This window comes from Motacilla alba, chromosome 2 (assembly GCF_015832195.1).
Source record: "Motacilla alba alba isolate MOTALB_02 chromosome 2, Motacilla_alba_V1.0_pri, whole genome shotgun sequence".
NCBI lineage: Eukaryota > Metazoa > Chordata > Aves > Passeriformes > Motacillidae > Motacilla > Motacilla alba.
Window position 1 is genome coordinate 124508839 of NC_052017.1, and position 19377 is coordinate 124528215.

The window sequence follows — 19377 nt, forward strand, 5'->3', positions numbered from 1 at the left end:
ACATAAAATTTCCAAAGCATTCTTTTTTCATAGAACTCTTTATATTAACTAGAGAGAGAGGAACATATATTGAAATAAATTACTCTTCTGTCTGCATCTATCTCCACCCTACCAGTGGTGGCTTTGGGGCATCTGGAAAAGGCTGTTTGAAAAGTTTCTACTTGTATTGAAATATCTGAAGCTAACAATGAACTGAAGAACACAGGAAGCTAAATTGGATAGCAAACACTGAATGAGCTCAAATGTACAGCAACCTCCGCATGTAAGCTGCTTAAAACATATAAATATATGGCAGCTCATTATTAAGACCTTATCCAATTTAAAATTATGAAAGGAGTTTTTAAAAAGAGAATGACTTTTTATCTACGCATGTAATTTTCCAATGCAGTGCATTAATCAAACATCTAGTACTTTCAGGAAAGGTTGATAATTAGTTGTTGGCATTTAGCTGCTAATGACAGCTGTAAAGGATATATTCTTAATTTATATTTTATACAAGTACTAATGGTTAAAGTTGGAAGAATAATTACAATAGTAGGACATGATGATTCATGCTGTTATTGATATTGTTGCAGTCAACTTTATGCTTCCTTGCCAAAATTGTCATATTGATTATTATTTTGGCTTATGGTATGCAACCCTTACATCAGATTTCTGTCTAGACAGTAAAAACTTTTATAAAATATTTACTAAGAGTCTCCATGACCCAGGATGTTTTTTGAAGTTTATTTTTTCTTGCTTATTTTCACTTTAAAGACTGACAGCTACTGAAAATGCAGTGTGATTTTCTGATTTGGAGACCTTGAATAATCTTCTCCTGGAGGCTCTATTTTTCTGAATGTTATTTTCAATATGCAGAGTATATTAAGGAATAGAAAATTTTAGCATATTGTGTTTATTAGTCATAAAGAGGGGGCAGGGTAGTGGGGGCTGTAAAGTACATTTTACATAAGCAGAAATCTAGCTGCAACAAAACCAATTAAACCAGACACCTTGAATAGAAATAATGCATTTTTTTTCTAGTATATTTAGTCCATCAGATCTGAGGAATTAAGAGCTAGATAATCTTTCATGTGAGGAATACCTGTGCAGAGAACACTAAAACCTGTCAAATCCAAGCAGGTTTTACTTTCATTAAAAAACTGCCTATCCATCTAGTTAAATATTATAGTTGTGACCCACCACAGTTGTCTCTCTGGAAATGGGAGGTCCAGAGGATAAGAACACACTCCATACTTCTGGGATGATCTAATTCAAATGTGATGCAGAGGGGTTATGCTTAGAAGCACATGGAGAAAAAGAGAAAGAAAGGCACATCCTGACATATAAAGCAACTAATTGGCATCTAAAATAAAAGAATGTTAAGACTGTGGACATTTTCCTAAAGAATCTTCATTCTTTAATTACACATCTGCCTATGTGGTGATATTTGAACATATAAATGCTATTATGTGGGCATCTAGTTTGCATAGGCTATTGGACCCATATTTGTACTGAGCTCGTATCCTTGAATTTCAGAGGAAGAAAACCCAGACACAATGCAGGGAAGGAGACCCAATAAAAGGAGCTTACAGTATGCTCATGTCCCATCCAGAAAAAAAAAAAGCAATCAGAAATTAATATGGCTTATGAACCACATCTGCCCTGACTGCTAGGTGTAGCTGTTGATTAAAGAACTGGTAAATGGAGCAATAATTGATTATGGTCAGGAAATAAATTATGGTAGATAAAATACTGCAGATTTTCTTCAAGTACTTAAAAAAACCCCAAAAAAACCAAGACATTCCATTATCAGGAGCAGAGAAAAGAATATTTAAGTGTTTCTTTCTTCATTCAAGGTAGACTATGTCCAGGTACGGTTTCTTACAAGAATGAAAATAACAAGAAGGTAATTTTATATATACATTTGAGCCAAAGAAAACATCTTTCAATCTGATACTGTGCAAGATATTGCTAGCACAGTGTTTGTAACCATTTGCTACAATTGAAAATGCCAGCTGAATCAATACCCACCAGTGTGCACAGTCGTTATGAGAATCCATGTGAGTGTGACTTGCCTTGCAGATGCCTCTTGGGAAGGTCTGAATTAGTTGCTTCATGCACATGCAAACACCTGCATTAGAGGGAACAAGTATATTTGCTATCTATTGTTCATCATTTGTCATTCTTCATTTTCAAAAATGCTTAATCAGTCAGTGAAGGCACCAACATTGCTATGTGCCTAAGGAGACCAATAACACAATGTAATGACCAACAAAAAGCTGAATTGAGCCACATTCAAACGCCTCACAAAATGACATATTTTCTGACATATTTTCTTTTATTTACTGAATACTTGCTATGACCACACAAAATATTTTTAATGGTTTGTTGACAAAAGGGAAGGACATTATAGCAATTTTGGGGGTTTGTTTTCTTTTGTGGTGTAAGGGATTTTGGGTTTTTTTTAATATTTAAATTTAATGTTTAAATATTTAAATTGACTTTTCTAGGTCAAAAAGTTTTCCCCACATTAAAAATATACAGCCGCTGTTAATAATAAAGAAATAATAATGACAATCAAAGCTCAAAGAAGGACAAAGTCAGTTGTAGAGTTGCAGAGAAACATTACGACAGAGTGTCTAGCTACAGAAAGAGAAATCCTCATGGTGAAATAGGAATACTGAACCACAGGAGAGGGCCTGAAGTCACAAGTGATAGTAATGGGATATTTGTAGACATACACCAGCTTTAGACTGCAATCAGGCCTAAAACAAAGAGAAAATGCCAAACATTTTTTGAAGTCTAGCTTATAGCCAAGTGGTGACATTTTAAAAATAAGTGAGCTCGTTCTTTGTTCTTAATTTTATATCAAGCAGACCTCTATCAACTTAGCTTGCAAAAATCTGGAAACCTACTGAGCTGATATTTGGTTTAGTTTCTCCCATCTTCCTAGTATTTAAAAAATAACTAGCAATGGTCTGAACTTTCCAATGCCAACAGAATTGCTTTAAAATTTCAGGATGGTGGGAATCCTGTTTTATGAAATAAAAAATAAGCTCTAACATTTCTGCTAGGAATCAGTAACAAAGAAGGCTATATTGAGAATAGCTAGAGGATCCCCTATAAATTTGATCAATAAATGTGTTTCAAACTTTACTTGGAAACCTGGAAAAACTAAATATCTCTACTGGGTAGTCATGAAAGCTGATGTTTTCTCCTCTTGTGAGCTCACAGTCTGGAACAAAAAACCTTATTGATGGAAAAGGAAAAGAAAATGGATTTTGGAAATAATAGCCAGGTATACTAACAAATAAAAGAGATTTATTAACAGCCTTGCAGTTTCTTGGGCAGTAGTTTTTTCTTTGTATTCCCATTTGTCAGAAAGGGCAAAATAATGAAAGACCTTTCATGTGAATTGACTGGAAAAAATAGGTTTTGATTTAGAATTTCTGTTAATTCAATCTCAGTTCAAATGAAATTGACCCACAACAGCCCTTAAAAAAAAAAAAAACAAAAAAAAAAACAAAACCAAAAACGTGTTAAATTTTGCTTTTTAAGGCAGGTTGCTTAAAATTATTGAAAAACACATTCCCAAAATCAGATGAGTTTTTCTTATCTTTTACAGATGCAGTGTCATCTCAGCTACACCACTGAGCCATAGGTGCCTTTAGGATGCATAGGCACAGGGGATCTGAGGATCCTTGGCAGGATCTGTTTCAGAGACGCAAGATTGCAGGCGTATCTTCAGGCTGAAAAAATTCAGTTTCTTCAGCCTCTTATATAGTCTCAAACCATTCTTGTAGCTCTTCACCCGGCTTGCTCCAGTTTGATTGCTCTAGTTTGTACTGGAGAACTGAAGCTTGGGCACAGTACTCCAGCTGCAGCTTCATAAGCACAGAATACACAGGAATAATCAGCTCCATTTACCTTCCTAAAACATCAGTGTAAAGGAGGACCTTATCTATGCTGGTATAAATTTATTGCTTTCTCCTGACATTTGGCCTCTAATGTGCAACTTAAGTCATCTCCAGACCCCTAGAAGTCTTCCACATGTAACAAATGTACTCATTATCTACATAATAAATAATTGGGTTTTTTAAACAAATAGTTTTTGCCTTAAGAATGCTTCAGGCTCTCACTTCTGTGACCTGTTCAAGACTAAACAATCAAATTCTCTCCACAACATCAGTGAAGAGCTAAACAGGCCCTATGCTGCCCCACATTCTCAAATAAGTGTGTCTTTTATGTCTTCTCCTCACTTGAAATCTATGATCTTGAATAATTTTTTTTAGAAAAGCTAGAAATTGATATATCTTGAGATACCATTTACTCATTTTACTCCTAGTAGCAGTACCCAAACAGAGCAAGCACAGTTTTGACCAACCTTCCAGAAAAGACTAATACTTTAACATAAAATAATCCATACAGCTTTTAAAGTGGAGATCCTTTCTGATGATTATATCTATGTAGCTATTATACCTGAATACAGATCCTTTATGTCATTCCCTTTTGTCTCTATGGTGCCAGTCTGGGAGAAGAGGGAGAGGGTTTTGATAACTTTTCAGTACATTGCAAGAAAAAGAAATATGACAGAAGAACACATGTAATAAATTAAATTTGACATGTTTTTTATCTATATAAAATGGATTCTGAACAGCTGGTAATTGCAAATATTTTAGCAGTCATTTTTTGATGCGGAATATTGCTTCTGTGCTCAACATTAATGAGATGTGAGTTGCACTTCATCAAATTGACAGTTCTCAGGTTTTTTGATGAGCACGTGATACATTACTCAGAACAGTGCATAATGGATATATTTACCTGTGAAGAGAAAAGGATATTCTTAGTTTCATTACCTGCTAGTGACCTACTTTAGCCATGCATTACAGAGCTGAGCAAACAAATATATGGGTACCTATCAATAGAATAGATAGAAATACTTTGGGTGAAAAGAAGTAGAAGAAAATATTCAAAATAATAATGAAAATTTTATTTAAAGGATGAGTAGACCTAGTACCTATTAAAAATGCAGGAACACTTTTTTGAATGACTAGGATTTCCTCTTCTGTAAGACTTTTTTTTAAAAGTCTGTATTTTTTTAATTGCATCTGTATTGTTTTTATAGAAAAAACAATCTGTGATGATACATGAAAGTAGCTGTTGCTTCATTAGAAGTTTCAGAGCAAAGTTGGAGGGATTACTCAAATATTCAGTGTTATTCACCCACATAAGCAATATTATTGCTTTCAGATGCATATATGATTTTGAATAGATCTGTGTCAGGCCAGTGGGTGAGATTTCATGTCTCAACATTATAGTTCTTGGAGTTTTTTAATGTTTTTTTGATTGTGAATACTGGAGGAATGTGCACACTCTAGCATGTAAAGATAATCTTGCCATCCTTACCTGTATCAGGGGGCTAAGACCTTGAATTTCTTCTTCTGGTGGTGAACCTGAAAACAGTAAGGAAAATCCCAATAGAAGAAAAAGGACAATAAAGTGGGGATTTATAAATCAACATTGCTGGTGGAGACAGAAAACATTTCATGGAATTGCTCCTCATTTCCAAAGTTCAAAGCACAATCATTTGTAGGTATGCTCATTCGATCAAGTAAAATTGGGAGTTTTGTATGGTGGTCATGGTCACAGTATAGGAAACTGGTAAAATAACTAACTGCTGGGTTTGGAAGTCTGCAGTGCCAAACCCCAATGGAATGAAATGGAGGTATTTTGAAGAATCTATATTGGTTTCTTAGAAAAAGGAATTGCTGTATTTCTTTGAACTTTTTTTACAGTGTAATTATTAGAACTGTAAATGAGAAAAAAGAATTATTTTAGAGGTATTCATTTGCTGAAAACAAAATATAGGATGTACTATAAAAATGCAGGGAACTCAGGAAAAACTGGATGTCCTTTAGCCCTGGATTAAAAGAATTTGGATAAATCCCTGTAGTGAAACCTCCAAATATTCTATTCTATTGCCTTTAATTTCTTTTTCTCTTTTTCTGTTTTTTCTTTTCCTATGTTCTTTTAAAATACCTGTTTTAAAAGGTCTGTGTTCATTATTTGATCACAGGTCATAAGCTCAATCCAAGTGTCTTCTGCCTTCCTTTGTGTTCAGAATGTTGCCATACATGACAGTAGCCTGTCCCCAAGCATTCCATAGGAGTTAACTTGATCAGCATCTGATTTTACTACAACTATCCAAATATGAAAAAGAGAAAACATTATGTTAACCTCTATAAAGACATTATTTCTTATGTAGGTAAAGAATTGGTAGTACTGTAATGTTGACAGTTTCAGAAACTCCAGTTTATAGTGTAGGTATTCAAAACAGTGCAAATATCCACCAGCATTATCTCAGACATTTTAACCTAAGAGCAATCTGATCCTGTTCTCTGCATGTACATTAAGGAATTGAAAAGATCGTTAGCAGCAGTGCTGGCACGTATAAAAATATATTCATTTCAGAGAGGCATTGGAAGGAGTTTCCTGGAAATTATTGCCATCGGGTTTTGGATTAATTTCCTCAAACGAGTTATGAGGAGTCTGAACATGTTACAGAAAGGATCACTGGCTGCTGGTGACAGCAGAGCATATGGTATTCTATCACCCAGAAAATCCCTTTGGTTTTAATATTCTTCATTAGAAGATGTTTGCACAGAAAAAAAAAAAAAAAAAAAAAAAAAAAAGGAAGCCATGTGTTACAGAATATGGAGAAAATTATTTATTTGACATTGATGGAATTAACAGTATTGACTGTTTAAGTTCTAGGTATAGATGTTCCAACTGTGTTTTGTAAATTTTGTGCATTCAGCTCATCATTCCAGCTGTCCTGGAAATTCCATAGCATCTATTTATTTTTTATCAATTACCTCTGGAAAAGAAAAAAAAATCCTGGAAAAAACTCAAATATATCTCTGTGAGAAAAATAATTAATAAACAATTTTTTTTCTCACTCATACATTTTTATTCTTTTTTTCTTTCTGGAAAAATCCAATGCTAAATAGTGAAATAGGACTGGGAGGTCTTCCTTGTTATTTTAGGCAATATCCTTATTTTTAGTAATACTATGGTAGGAATCTCTAAGATAAGTAGCAGAAAAAAATTCTGAAGCTTGAAAGATCATGGGAGAGAATTGAACAGTGCTGAAAGCAGAATAGTACCTCAGCAGCCACCAGGTCTGTGAATTAAACCACAACAATATAATAACATAATAGCTAGGTGAATGTAAGCTCTCAGGATCTCATTTCTAATTTAGGACCCATTAAATAGAAAGCATATCTGCTTCAAATTTGCTAGATACCAGTCTATGTTGCTACAAATCTGAAATCTTGATACATTTGCAATTATTTGCTGTCATTTAAAATGGGGAAAAACACCAATTTGGTTTAATTCTCTTAGCCTCAGTTTACTTTAAGTGAAATTTCTCTCCACCTTTTACACAAAGGTGTCCTTAACACCCCCACAAGGGTGTTAAGAACAAAAAAAAGGCACTGGAAACTTTTCCTTATTTTTGATGACAACATTGAAAATGATTTTTTAATACCACAACACAGAATTTAATTCCTAAGGCTGAGAGCTTCCTTTCAAGGAACAGAGACAAAATTCCAAAGTTCATTGCATTTGTAAAATACATTCTGGTTAATGGGCACAGTTCCACCCCATGAAGACCTGACTTGAATCTATGGACATGGGTTTTAGAAAACCTCTACAGGAGTTGATCAGTGCAGATAGTTATTTTCTAAGTGTAACAAATCCTCAAGCATTCAGCTTGTTGAACCAATTCATTTTTTAAGCAAATAGCAATATCTATGAAGATTTTACAGGTTTCTGCTATAACTATAGGAGAGACAAAAATTATAAATGCAATTTTAATTTCTGTACCAATAACTCTATTTTAACAAGCTTTAAGGAGCATAAATATTTGATTCTGCTCCTCAAATGAATGCAGTTAAATAAGGAGCAGCAATAATTATTCTGTTTCTGAACACTGATTTCAAGGACCTCAGCAGATTACAGAGCACATTGCAGACTGAAAGGTGAAATTTGAGTTTTAATGAATCACAAGAATCTGCTGCTATTCCTTCAATTATAATAAAATTCTTGAACCTGTGTTTTGTTTTTTTTTTTAATAAAGTAAAAAATTAACCTTCCAAACTAATGTTTTTTTAAAATGAGTATATAATGAATGTTTTGATTGGTCACTTGATTTGAGTTTGTAACATGTACTTTGCTTATGGCTCAGCCACAAACTTTAACCATAAATTTCAGACATTAATCCATTCAAACTGAAAACAAAATATTCCAGTAATTTTCAGATCTCTATGCCACAAATTTTAAGAAAAATATTCTGTCAGAAGACATCACAAAATTAAGTCTCGTGGCAGTGCTCCACTCTTTGGGAACTTTCTCACTTTAGGAGGTTGGCAAACTCCAGATGAGGAACATTTGTACTTCTTTGGAACTGTGCTGTAGGAAAACACAGCGGTTGCACAAATAACTAAATACTGAATTTAGTACTACTTGCATTTAGTGCTTTATGAAGCAAAGATAAAAACCAGGGAAAAGGAAGTATTGAAATTTCAGCTCTGAAAATTTTGAACTTCCTGCAGCTATGCTGCTAAAATCTTAGAAATTTAAATCATTTAGCTGAAAATTTTTCTCTCAGTTCAAAATGACTGTGTGATCCCAACCCTGCATAGTGCTGTGATCCTGATATTTTGGTTGAAGTTAGTAAGAACTGTAAAACTGAACATTTATCCCTACAGGAAAATTATATACATAACATATATAGTACATGGTATTCCTCTGAAAATTCTTTAAAAATCCCTGTCCTCTCTCACTCTATTTCTTATGGTTTTAGACAGAAGTGTTACAGCAATGCATGGAGAGAAAGAAAATTTCTGTCCCAGAACCTAGAATTGTGAATCCTATCAGGAAGGCACATACGCAATCTCAAATTTTGTAAGTGTAGCAATGAAAGATGATTTGCAGAATGTTTAAAAGTTATTTGATATGCCTATATTGTACTCCCACAAAGTTTTTCTTCTTGATACATTATTCAGTGAAACTGATAACAACATGCTATATAACACCAAAACCTAGTCAGTAATTCTGCATGACTAAACAGATGAAAATAAAAATATGCATTGATATAGTAGCTGGATACATTAGGATATATTAGCTTTCTGGATATTAAGTCTCAAATTTCAATAGGGTCATAGAAACAACCAGGTAGTAGTGTTTGGATTACTGCTTATGGCCATATGGTTATTTCACAGATATTCTCTCTTAAAATACTATGACGATGGTTTTCTTTGTATTCTATTCTTTATGTAGGTTCTACTAGACATCCTTAAATAGAATTTAAAGATAATTTAAATAGAATTTAGTCTTTTTTTTCCTCCTTTTGTGTTCTACTTTCTATATCCTAATTTCATAACCCATTGTTTAAAAATGAAAGCTCTCAATGTGATTTTGCCTGCGTCTATTAACTTCACTGCAGTCCTGTCTATTTTATCTGCAAAACTGTAGCTTCTCCTTAGGGTTTCCAACCAGATGGGTTAGTAATCCATCGAACTGCCAGCCAAGAGAGCTCATTTCTGACAGGCTCAAATATGGGTTGGAAAAGGAATTTTCAGATACAGAAACTAAGCAGTCTTTTTAACATTGCTGCTTTTCTCACACATTGCTGTAAAAACTAGGAGTCCATTCTTCTTTATTTTGTTTGGGATACTCATAAATAAAATACCATAAGAATGAATTTTATATTTTAGGTAGTCTACTGAAAATATAGTAATTTCTATGACTGCTTGAAAACTTCTTTTTTCTTTCCAATACAATCAGAAAATTATGAAAATTATGAAATATTATTTTACTTGCTTTCACATTCTTAGCATACTAATTGCATCTGCATCATATTCCACTTATTACCATCTTTTATGCACCCTGATTACTCATTTTTAAGACTACTGGTCTAATTTTGAATGTAAGTGAACAATTATTTTTCTAGAATGATCAGTTGTGGGGTGTGGATTTTTATTTTTTTGGTTTGTTCTCTAACTTCTCCCAGAACTAAATATTTTAAATGTTTCTGACAAAGTTTGCTGTTTTAACTAATAAAAATTTGTCTTTCAGAGGATGGGAATAAAGTTCTTATTGTTCTTGGACTTTTGCCTCTAACTGAAATAGCTATGCTGGTGATGTGCAGTACTCATATTTTTTTCTCTTTTCTAAGAAGTTTAAGAAGTCATAACTCTATTCTTAAGTAGCTCAAGGGATGGAAGTCATATTAGAGGAGCTAATAGAGTAGTGGAGTAGTGGAGAAGTGGAGTAGTGGAGAAGAGGAGAAGTGGAGAAGTGGAGAAGTGAAGTAGTGGAGAAGAGTAAACTTTTTTCTTAGCACATAACATTTTACCTATTTTGAGCACAACCACAGTAGAATGTATGAATTTCAAGGCTTAGTAGTTTGACACTCGAATCAACAATATTGCTGTTTCTCTAAGAAGCATCCTATTCTTTTTGTACCTAGAGAGCTGAATAAGGACAAGAATCAATACCTAGAAGGAGCATATGATTGCACATTCTCTGCATGGCGTGGTCTCAAGAGTAAAATATGTGTGCTGATATACTGTTATTGGTTGGCCATATGTTCTGATTCTGTTTATGTAGAAATAAACATCCTGGATGTGCATTGACATTTGAAAGTTGCATTCCCACTTACATGTAACATATGCATTTCGGTCAAGGTATATATTCAGAACATTTATCATATTCTCATTCTGAAGATGCAAAAAGAAGATCCAGATTGTCATTTGATTGCAAGCATTGTTTTTGCCTCCTTCTCTATGCATAATTATTTTATAATGATGAAAAAGACTGACACTGAATCCTAAAATAATGAAAGTGTAAAATTACTATCAGAATTTATATGCTTTGCATTAACTAGCAGAAGACCAAATTTAGCAGAAATGTGGAAACAGGCAAAACTTGTCTTAGAATTAAATGAACTACAAGACTTTTCATGAACCTTTGTCATCATGAGTCATAACAATCATATAGGAGGTTAAGACAATATTAACATAACTCAATGGACAGGCAGGACTGGTGGCTCAGAATTCCAAATAAATTACAATATACCAAAAATAGACATGAAATCACTATTTTGTGGAGTGGAGATAAATCCCTGTAGTAGGAAGGTCTGTCAAAAAGATTTTGACTAGTATACTAAAGATTTGAGAGGGAAGTTTATTGTCAAGATAATGCCAAAGGTTTTTACTGTTAAAATAAATAAGGAGTCTGAGTTAAGACAGCAAATAAAAATTATTCCAGATTTAATTGTTCTTAAAAAAATTAAGTAGTGCTTGGACTGAAGAGTTCTAATATGTCCTTTACCCCACCTGATCAGATCACCCCCTCTCAAGAAATGATTCAGGGCATTAAAAAAATTTTAATGGATCTATCTCTGTTATATACTTCTGTTAAAATGATCACAAGTAGCTAATGTTAAAGACAGAAAAACTCGATATTTAAGTTGACTCTTGGTTTAAGGTGTTAATTTCTGATATAAGTGAAGTTATAATTTTTTTGCTGTTTTCCATACTTACATAGAAAGATGGTAGGCAAATAATTCACTTACAGGTATTACTCTATGGGACAGTTTCCCTCAACTTTATGATTTGACACAGGCAAAAAGAAAATAAATTAAAAGAAGAAAAGAAAAAAAAGTTACTGAGGGAAGGAGCCTAGAGGTAGTTCATGGAGTCATTGTTATTGACAAACTTTTCTGAGACAGCAGTAGATGTTGAATATAAATACTTTGTGTTAAGTGTTCCACTCACAGCATTTGTATGAGTCTAGAAAATGAAGTAGACGATATAAGCAAGTGAGGAATGGTGGATACTTGGGGAGAACCTATAATTCCGTATCTTGGCTTAAAGGGAAAGTAAGGTGTTATGGCTGAATGGAAGCAGGAACATTTGTCAAGAAGTCAGGACCTGAGGAGGTCCTAACCTCAGCACAGGTGAGGTAGGATGTGAAAACAAAGGAGGTAAAGAAGATACTAACAGTACAAAGAGACTGTGCACATGGAAATAGAACAGATTAAAACTAAGCAAGCCAACAGAGAAATTACTGTTAACAATATGAGAAAAGTTTGGAGTATTTTTGTTAAAACTTTCAGAGAACTGGTGGCTTATTGGCACAGTTTTTTAATTTTTGTGGATGTGTTTTTTTCCATATTAAACAATAAATATTTAAGTAATATGATGATTGTAACTCACACTGGTCCAAAATATAAGAAACAACCATGACTGACAGAGATGGAGTAAAAATTAAAAAATGGGAAAATTAACCACTGCAAATAGTAAGAAAAAAATCCAGACATATGGAGGCAAAAAAACATATTGTAGGATTTATATTTATAGGGTAGAAAACAGTGAAGAAAACATAACAGAATGCCACTAAAACTGTTGTGGATATTCCATTTTCAGGTCTCCAAGTGGATACCCATTCAGAACTTCTTAATAATAGTAAGCACTATAGATACACATGTAATTACCACAAACTTTAAACACCCTTTCTAATTACTTATTTGAAATTGATGCCACTGTATTTTCCAAATATATTCTGACAGTCTTAGCTTGTATTTCTTAGCAGGAAAATTATCCCTGGAATTCAAGGAAACGGAAGCTGAAATACTGCAATTTGTATATTTGTTCAGTTTAAGACAAGAGGAAAATTTCCGACCTAAAAGTTTAAAAGACTGATAAGTATAAACTAGGAGGAAATTGAGGGAGAATCTTTACAAAAAATCACTTCTTAATCCTGCATCACTTTGCCTGAGAATACATATTTCAGAGCATATATTTTAGCAGTTTAACTGGTGGGGTCATTGAAGAATGCGACTTATCAGTCAAGAGATACTCTTTTCCTTACTGCACAATTTTCCTAAAGACAGCTTCAGTTTTACCATCTGCCGAAGTGCTGAGCTTCTTCTACGCTCTTGTTATTGGCAATAATGGAAGCAAAATGAGAGCAGAAAATCACTGCCACGTCTGCCTTACTGTGCCAGTTTCTCACAGGCTGAAATCTGAGCCTAGCTAAAACTACCTATATGTGCAAAATATATGTAGTGGGGTGCTGAATCAATTTTCTTTTGTTTCCAAAGCAGATATTATTTTCAAGTTCATCAGATGAATGTGTTAGACCCTGAATTATCTCAGTATACCACCAAGCTAATTCTATATCCAACATTTTCTGAGTGAGAAAACACCCAGTGATGCCCCAAGGAACAGTAATGTGCTCAGAGAGCAGCTGAGACACACAGGTTGTACACAACAGATGGTACTGAGCATGTGTTTTAGGCAGAGCTGCATGACATTTACTCTAAAAGTGCTACTTTTTTCTTAATATATTTCCTTGTGTTTTCACTATATTGTCAAGTTTCATTCAAAAGATGGGGAATGTTCACTTCAGACAGGATGAATGCGAAGGAGCCCTCTTTGGCAGGAGCCACTTTTTCCTCTCTGGTTGTGCATTACACTGCAGAGGCATTTCTGAGTGGGAGTTTGGAAATTAGAACTTCTTATTTCTCAGCAATAGGACATTAGTTGAGAACAATAAGTTGGAGGAAAAATAGTCTACCAAACTCTGAGCAGGAAATAGCTTAGCTAATTGCCCATTAAAAACGCTTCTAAGTAAGACATCCTTGCTCAGGCACCTACAAAAGATTTCCCACTGCACAGAATAAATAATTTTTAAAATTATCAATGCATTTAAGAAACTTATCAGGTGGGGATGATAAAGGACATTCAACATCGAAGCCAGCTCTGCTGTTTGCGAGCACCAGGTACCTCTGCAGTATCAGGTACAAATGAGTTATTTAGCAATCTTGTCATACCTGCACTTATAGCCCACTGACTTTACAGCAGCTATGTGAACATTGTCTCTCCTGCTTTACATTGATGCACAGTCTGCTTTGTATACATAGTGAGGGGATTTTAGATTTGATTTTTGGGGAAGATTACCTTTTAAGGGTAGAAATTGTGAGGAATGTCAGGAAAACTTGAGAGCTATAGTGAGCGGGGCATGGTCACAGCAATCTTTGACCTTCCAATAAGTCATCTTGCACAACATTTCCACTGTTTATGTGTGTCTCTTGCCAACATTTCACAAAAAACCAATATGTCTGAAACAGCCCCCTAGTGTGGAGATATATCAAGCTTCATTAAAAATGAAGCCAGCTGTGCTGTTTATAGGTGTATTAGATTTTAAATTTTTTTGAGGAGTTTTATGTGATAGATGGGAGAATGTGTTATTTTATAAAATGGATATTTCTTAGAGTTGTCATTGTCAGGACTTAAAAGCAAAAGGTTTGCAGTTTGTAGAACTTGTTTCTTCAAGTTTCAAATTCTTCCACTTATGTTGTTTCATACTTGTAGGTTTCACTGATAGATCCAAAAATATACTTCCTCCTCTGGGGGATTGGAAATAGGAAAGGAGAAACCTAAAATCCTGCAGCAAAACTAAACTAAACTAAATTAAACCCCAAAATCCTTTCTGAAATTAAAATACCTTGCAAGCAATGACATTGTCACTGAACACCAATAAATACACTGTGAGCACAGACAAAAGCTTATTCTTCTAACTTTGTGCCATTCAAGAATTAGAAAATACTCCAGCCACTTCTCTCCCATGTGCTCCATAACTTTTGATCAGCACCACAACCAGGAGCAGTGTGAGTGGGACAGTGCCTGGGGTGCAGGAGCTGACATGCCTCCAGCCCCATCTCTTCAGGCTTCTCAGGCTGCCCCTCTTGCTTTTCCAAGAAAGGAAGACAAGGCATCTCACTAAAGCCTGCATTTTTTCCTCAGAAGGAAGTTTCAGTTTTTAGACAAAATGTTCAGTCAAAAGAGTCTGTAGGAATCCAAAAGTTTTATACACCTTCAAGGGCCAGCTTCTTTCTCCAAGAGGAACTTTTTTCCATTACTAAGGTAATTCAGGATTAAACAAAGGACTGTCCCAGATGAATCTGATAAACAACCAGAAGTCCCTAAATATCTTATTGCAACCTAGTACTACCTTTTCCTTTTACTTCCTTTGAGAACTAGGTAATTGTCACTAAGGTTTGAGTTGAAAAAGAAATTTCTTTTATCCTTCCAGTGAGTGTGGAAAAATGGTAGAAAAATTAGGCTTTTAAAGATGAATTTGTAGATTAACTTTTTGCAGAATCAGGGTGGGAGGACTTGGTGCTACAGTTGAAGTACTGATGACCATGTCCATTAGAGAATTTTTTTTTCTGTACAACCCCTCTTAGCTGAGGTCAGTTCCTTATTCCCATTAGTCGGCTCATTTGTTTTCCCATCTCACCCAGAGGTTTGTTCTTGGGGGTTTTTTAAAGATTAATGTAATTATAACAAGAATGTTCTGTGTTTAAATAGTTCCTCAATTAATTTGATGTAGCCAATATTTCTTATATTTCCTTTCTTTAAAAACATAAAGTCAAACAAACAAACAAATAAAAAAATCACAGAAAAAAAGCAGGGCCTCTCATGGCTATACTAATATGTTACTATATAGTAGACTCTGTCATTTCTACGTACAATTTTTAAAAAATAATCCCAGGTTGTTTAACCTTGCTTAAATCATGACAGCAAATGAGGTTAATTTAAATGAACTGCACACTGCTATAAATTAGTAAATAAGACAGTCAATTAACCAAATTAAATCTTATTGGAAATTGGCTGCTGCCATCTGGAAATTTTTTATTAGACTTTATAGCTGGCATGACCTTTAGAGTGCAACTGGCAGGATTTTTTATTTCTCTAAGAAATGCTTGACTTAGAAGAACAAAGTATTTGTAAAATATTTTTATTATTCCTGTACTTGATGGGTAACTGTACTGGAATATAAAATATTCTTGACAGTGAACAGGCAGTTGAATAGGTATGGAGTTTTTTCTGCAAAATCTGAGTTACTTGTCTATGTGCTGGAATCTGTTTTTCTGTGGTTCTTTTTTTCTCTCTTGTATTAATTCTACAGCCTTCTAATACACTGTGGAATCTACTACAGTAAGATTGGCCTTTATCAGTCAGTCTCTAAGGTGCTTAATTTTTTAAAATTTGCCACCCTTTAAAATGTCCAGAAAAATCAAAGTCATGAATACTGATGCTCTAAGGTATGATTTCTGTGATACTGAAGCAATTCTCTCTATGGGCAGCTTCAAAGAGCATTATCTAGTTGTGTCGAATATCTGTGCATATTTTCCCTGTGGGTGAACAGCAGGACGGTGCAGTCCTGAGGGATAACTTGCTTAGTGCTAGCTTGGGGGTCACTGCATTGTGCTTTGTATGCATAATTTCAGGGCAGGTAAAGTGTCTGTGTTACTGCATGGCATCGCCCTTACCTTCAGCTGGTGGGAGTTTTGTGGCTTGCTGACTTTTATAAAGACTGTGGTTAACCTGCTGCCTGTGTCAGTTTGTAGATATGAACTTACACTGAGGTTGAGTCTCCTTTTCCGGGTAGCCCTGTTTCCACAGGGACATTAGCAGCAAGTGATGGACTGGCCAGGTAGGTTGCCCAGAAACTTTGTGGAGTCTCCATTCTTGGAGATATAAACCACCTGAACACGAACCTGGCAACTGTAGCTGTCCCTGAGTGAGCAGAGGGTGGTGCGGGCATGACGATCTTAAGAGGTCACTTCCAGCCCCAGAAACTCTGAGGTTCTGTCCTTAAATAACCCATGCTCATGGCCACATATTTCTTGTCTCTAAGTGCCTTGTCTCTCATAACAAAAGGTCACATTCTTCAACTCAATCAGGTGACAGATCCTTGCAAAGGAATAATGATAGGAAATATTTGCCAAACTCCCAAGCTGTTGACCTAAGCCCTGGCCTTTTGCCTGGCTCTTGGAAGCCCCTGGGATAAAATTATTTGCTTCAAGTCCTAAACTGCTTTTGCCTCTGTCAAGAAACGTGCTACATGATGCTTGACTAATGCGCAGTAAAGCTGTCACTGTGCTACACTCATATGCATGAACAGACGGGCTGAGGTGCCCAGATGCCACAGAGCTGGTCATATGGCTTGGAAGTTCCCTTAACTGGAGGAACAGTTTTGTTTTTTCCAAGCTGAAGAGAACAGCAGAAATATACAAACACAAATAGGGGTTTTTTTGTTTGTTTGTTTCTTTTTTGTTGCTTTGGTTTGTTTTTTTCCCCCCAGGGATCTGCTAGAACCAGTTTGGGAAGAGAAGGCATTTGGGGAGAAAGGCATTATTGTGACACAGGTAACAAATCTTTGTATGCATACATATGTTTCATATACAGGTTCTATCAAAGCTTAGTTTCACCACATTTAATGATTTAGCCTTATATGATGGAAAAAATGTTTTTTTTTTTTACTGGATTTACAGTGGTCACGTGCTGTGCTCACTTCCCTCAAATAATCGTCGCACATTGCTTGCTATAAAATCTCCAGCTTTCCGTACTTAGAGAACTTACTTGTAGAAAGCATGATCAGTTTAACAATTATTTTGAATGCATCAACTTACTGGGAAACTGAAAACCTGGGCTGAGCTCAATTTTGGTAGTCACTCAGAACCAGAGTGTAAGAATATCTAAGCTGTCTTCCTGCCATTTGGGTCCTGACAATGGGTCCAGAAGTTTGGCAGCTGCTGACATCAGGTAGAATTCATGCCACAGACCGTGGAAATGTATCTGCTACCAGAGGTGGGTCCTGGGGGATTTTTACAGGACTTTGAAAAAAATTAGGAGCTCCACTGTAGAAAAATTTTATGCCCTCCTGTAGGGAGAGACAATCTGCTGGAAGGCTTACAAGTGATTTCTACAAAGAGGCAAAGGTATGCTTGAACAGCTTTGATCCTTAGGTGTGTATTTTTTTCCTCAGTTGCACATGGTTGTCAGTATACTGAAACAGAAACTTGGTCTGGAGGCACTTATGGTGCTGAAATGTCCTAACTTCTAAGAGGTGTATTACTTAGAGTGTAAAGACTCAGACTTCTGCTAAAACTCCAGAGGTCAGATTTGTCCTTGTCTTTGCCTTTTTAATTGAGAGGCACATTATCTAAGGAGCCTTCAAGAGTGAAACAATGTGGAAAAAAAGCTGGATATGGTTGTGGAAAAGTTTGTTTGAAACCAAGTAGGGATCCATTTTCTTGAATGCATTAGGTAATATGAATCATAAATGAGTGCTTGATACATTCATTCAGAAAGACCCTTGGGAATACTCTTTTTGAGGGACTAAAGGCATTCTCTATCTCAATCACAAGGCAGAGTGAAGTGATGAGATTCTATGGTTAACACATGCTCAGCTATTTCCAAACATGATATTACTTTCTACACCAGTTTTCCAATGCATGCTCTCACAATATAATTTTATATTTATTTTAAAAGGTAGGGTGGTGGGTTTTTTCTAGTTGTTTTCAAAACAGAATTTTTATTTAATTAACTTCCAGATAAAAGTTTTTTATTTCTGTTAAATATCTGAGAAGAGGTTTTTGAATTGTGCTAAACGATTGAAAATAATGATTTGAAATGATAATAATTTATGGCACTTTCTTGCCAGTGTCTACTGTATTAACATGAAAACTAGGTATCTAACTTATGCTCTTGCACACTCTATACTGAGCTAAAATATTAGCTATTCTCTTGCAAAGGCATGCTTCAATACAGATATAACACTATATTAAGGGTAGAGTGAAAGTACACTTACTGTGATTATAATGAAATGCAACGTATATCAGAAAGGTCTATCCAAAGATTCTGAATTCTTACTGCAATTACATCTGGGAGCTTCTAATTTCTTTTGGTCTCAAATTTTAACATTTGTTTGTTTCTAATTGTAACAGTACCTCTGCTTGCTTCAGAATTTTGCTTAATCACCTCATCTGGTAGACCTGTGGAGCTGAATTCATTTCTATATCGACCTCCATGCCTGTGGGAGTGTCAGAAAGCAGTAAATAGATTATCTATCTCTTCAGCTCTACTAGTGCTTTACAGTCCCTATGATGCTGTACCAGAGCTGAAAAATATTAAACTACCTGACAGTCATTAAGCCCTAAAAGCTGGATGTTAGCATAAATATGGTGTATTAAATATTTGAATTTATTTGATGCCATATGAGCTCTCATTCTTGGTACTAAATTCAACTAATATTAACTTTAAATGTATTTATTTAAAAATATATGCATCATAGAAGATTTTATAGCAAGAGCTGGGGTTTGAGGATGAATGAAACCTTAATATGTACTGAGCACAGGTGAGTAAACTGCCCCTTGCAATTGGAATTGAGCTTCTCAGCTCATTGGGTTTCTCTATGCTGTTCAGGCACCTTAAAGTAACATATAAGAATATAAAGAATAAAAAAGTTATTTAT

The 19377-nt window shown here is 35.0% G+C and overlaps 1 protein-coding gene across 13 annotated transcripts in view; it reads left to right on the plus strand.

Moving 5' to 3' along the window:
- The window catches only part of RALYL (RALY RNA binding protein like), a 370447-nt gene that overhangs the window by 78365 nt on the left and 272705 nt on the right, over nucleotides 1-19377 (plus strand). Inside the window, exon 1 of one of the 13 annotated variants that reach the window (XM_038127988.1) lies at nucleotides 3019-17269. The exons of the other annotated variants lie outside the window; for them this stretch is intronic. The gene's annotated coding sequence lies outside the window, so the exon portion shown is untranslated. Of the gene's footprint in view, nucleotides 1-3018; nucleotides 17270-19377 lie in introns of those variants that run through there. 13 annotated transcript variants of the gene reach the window in all.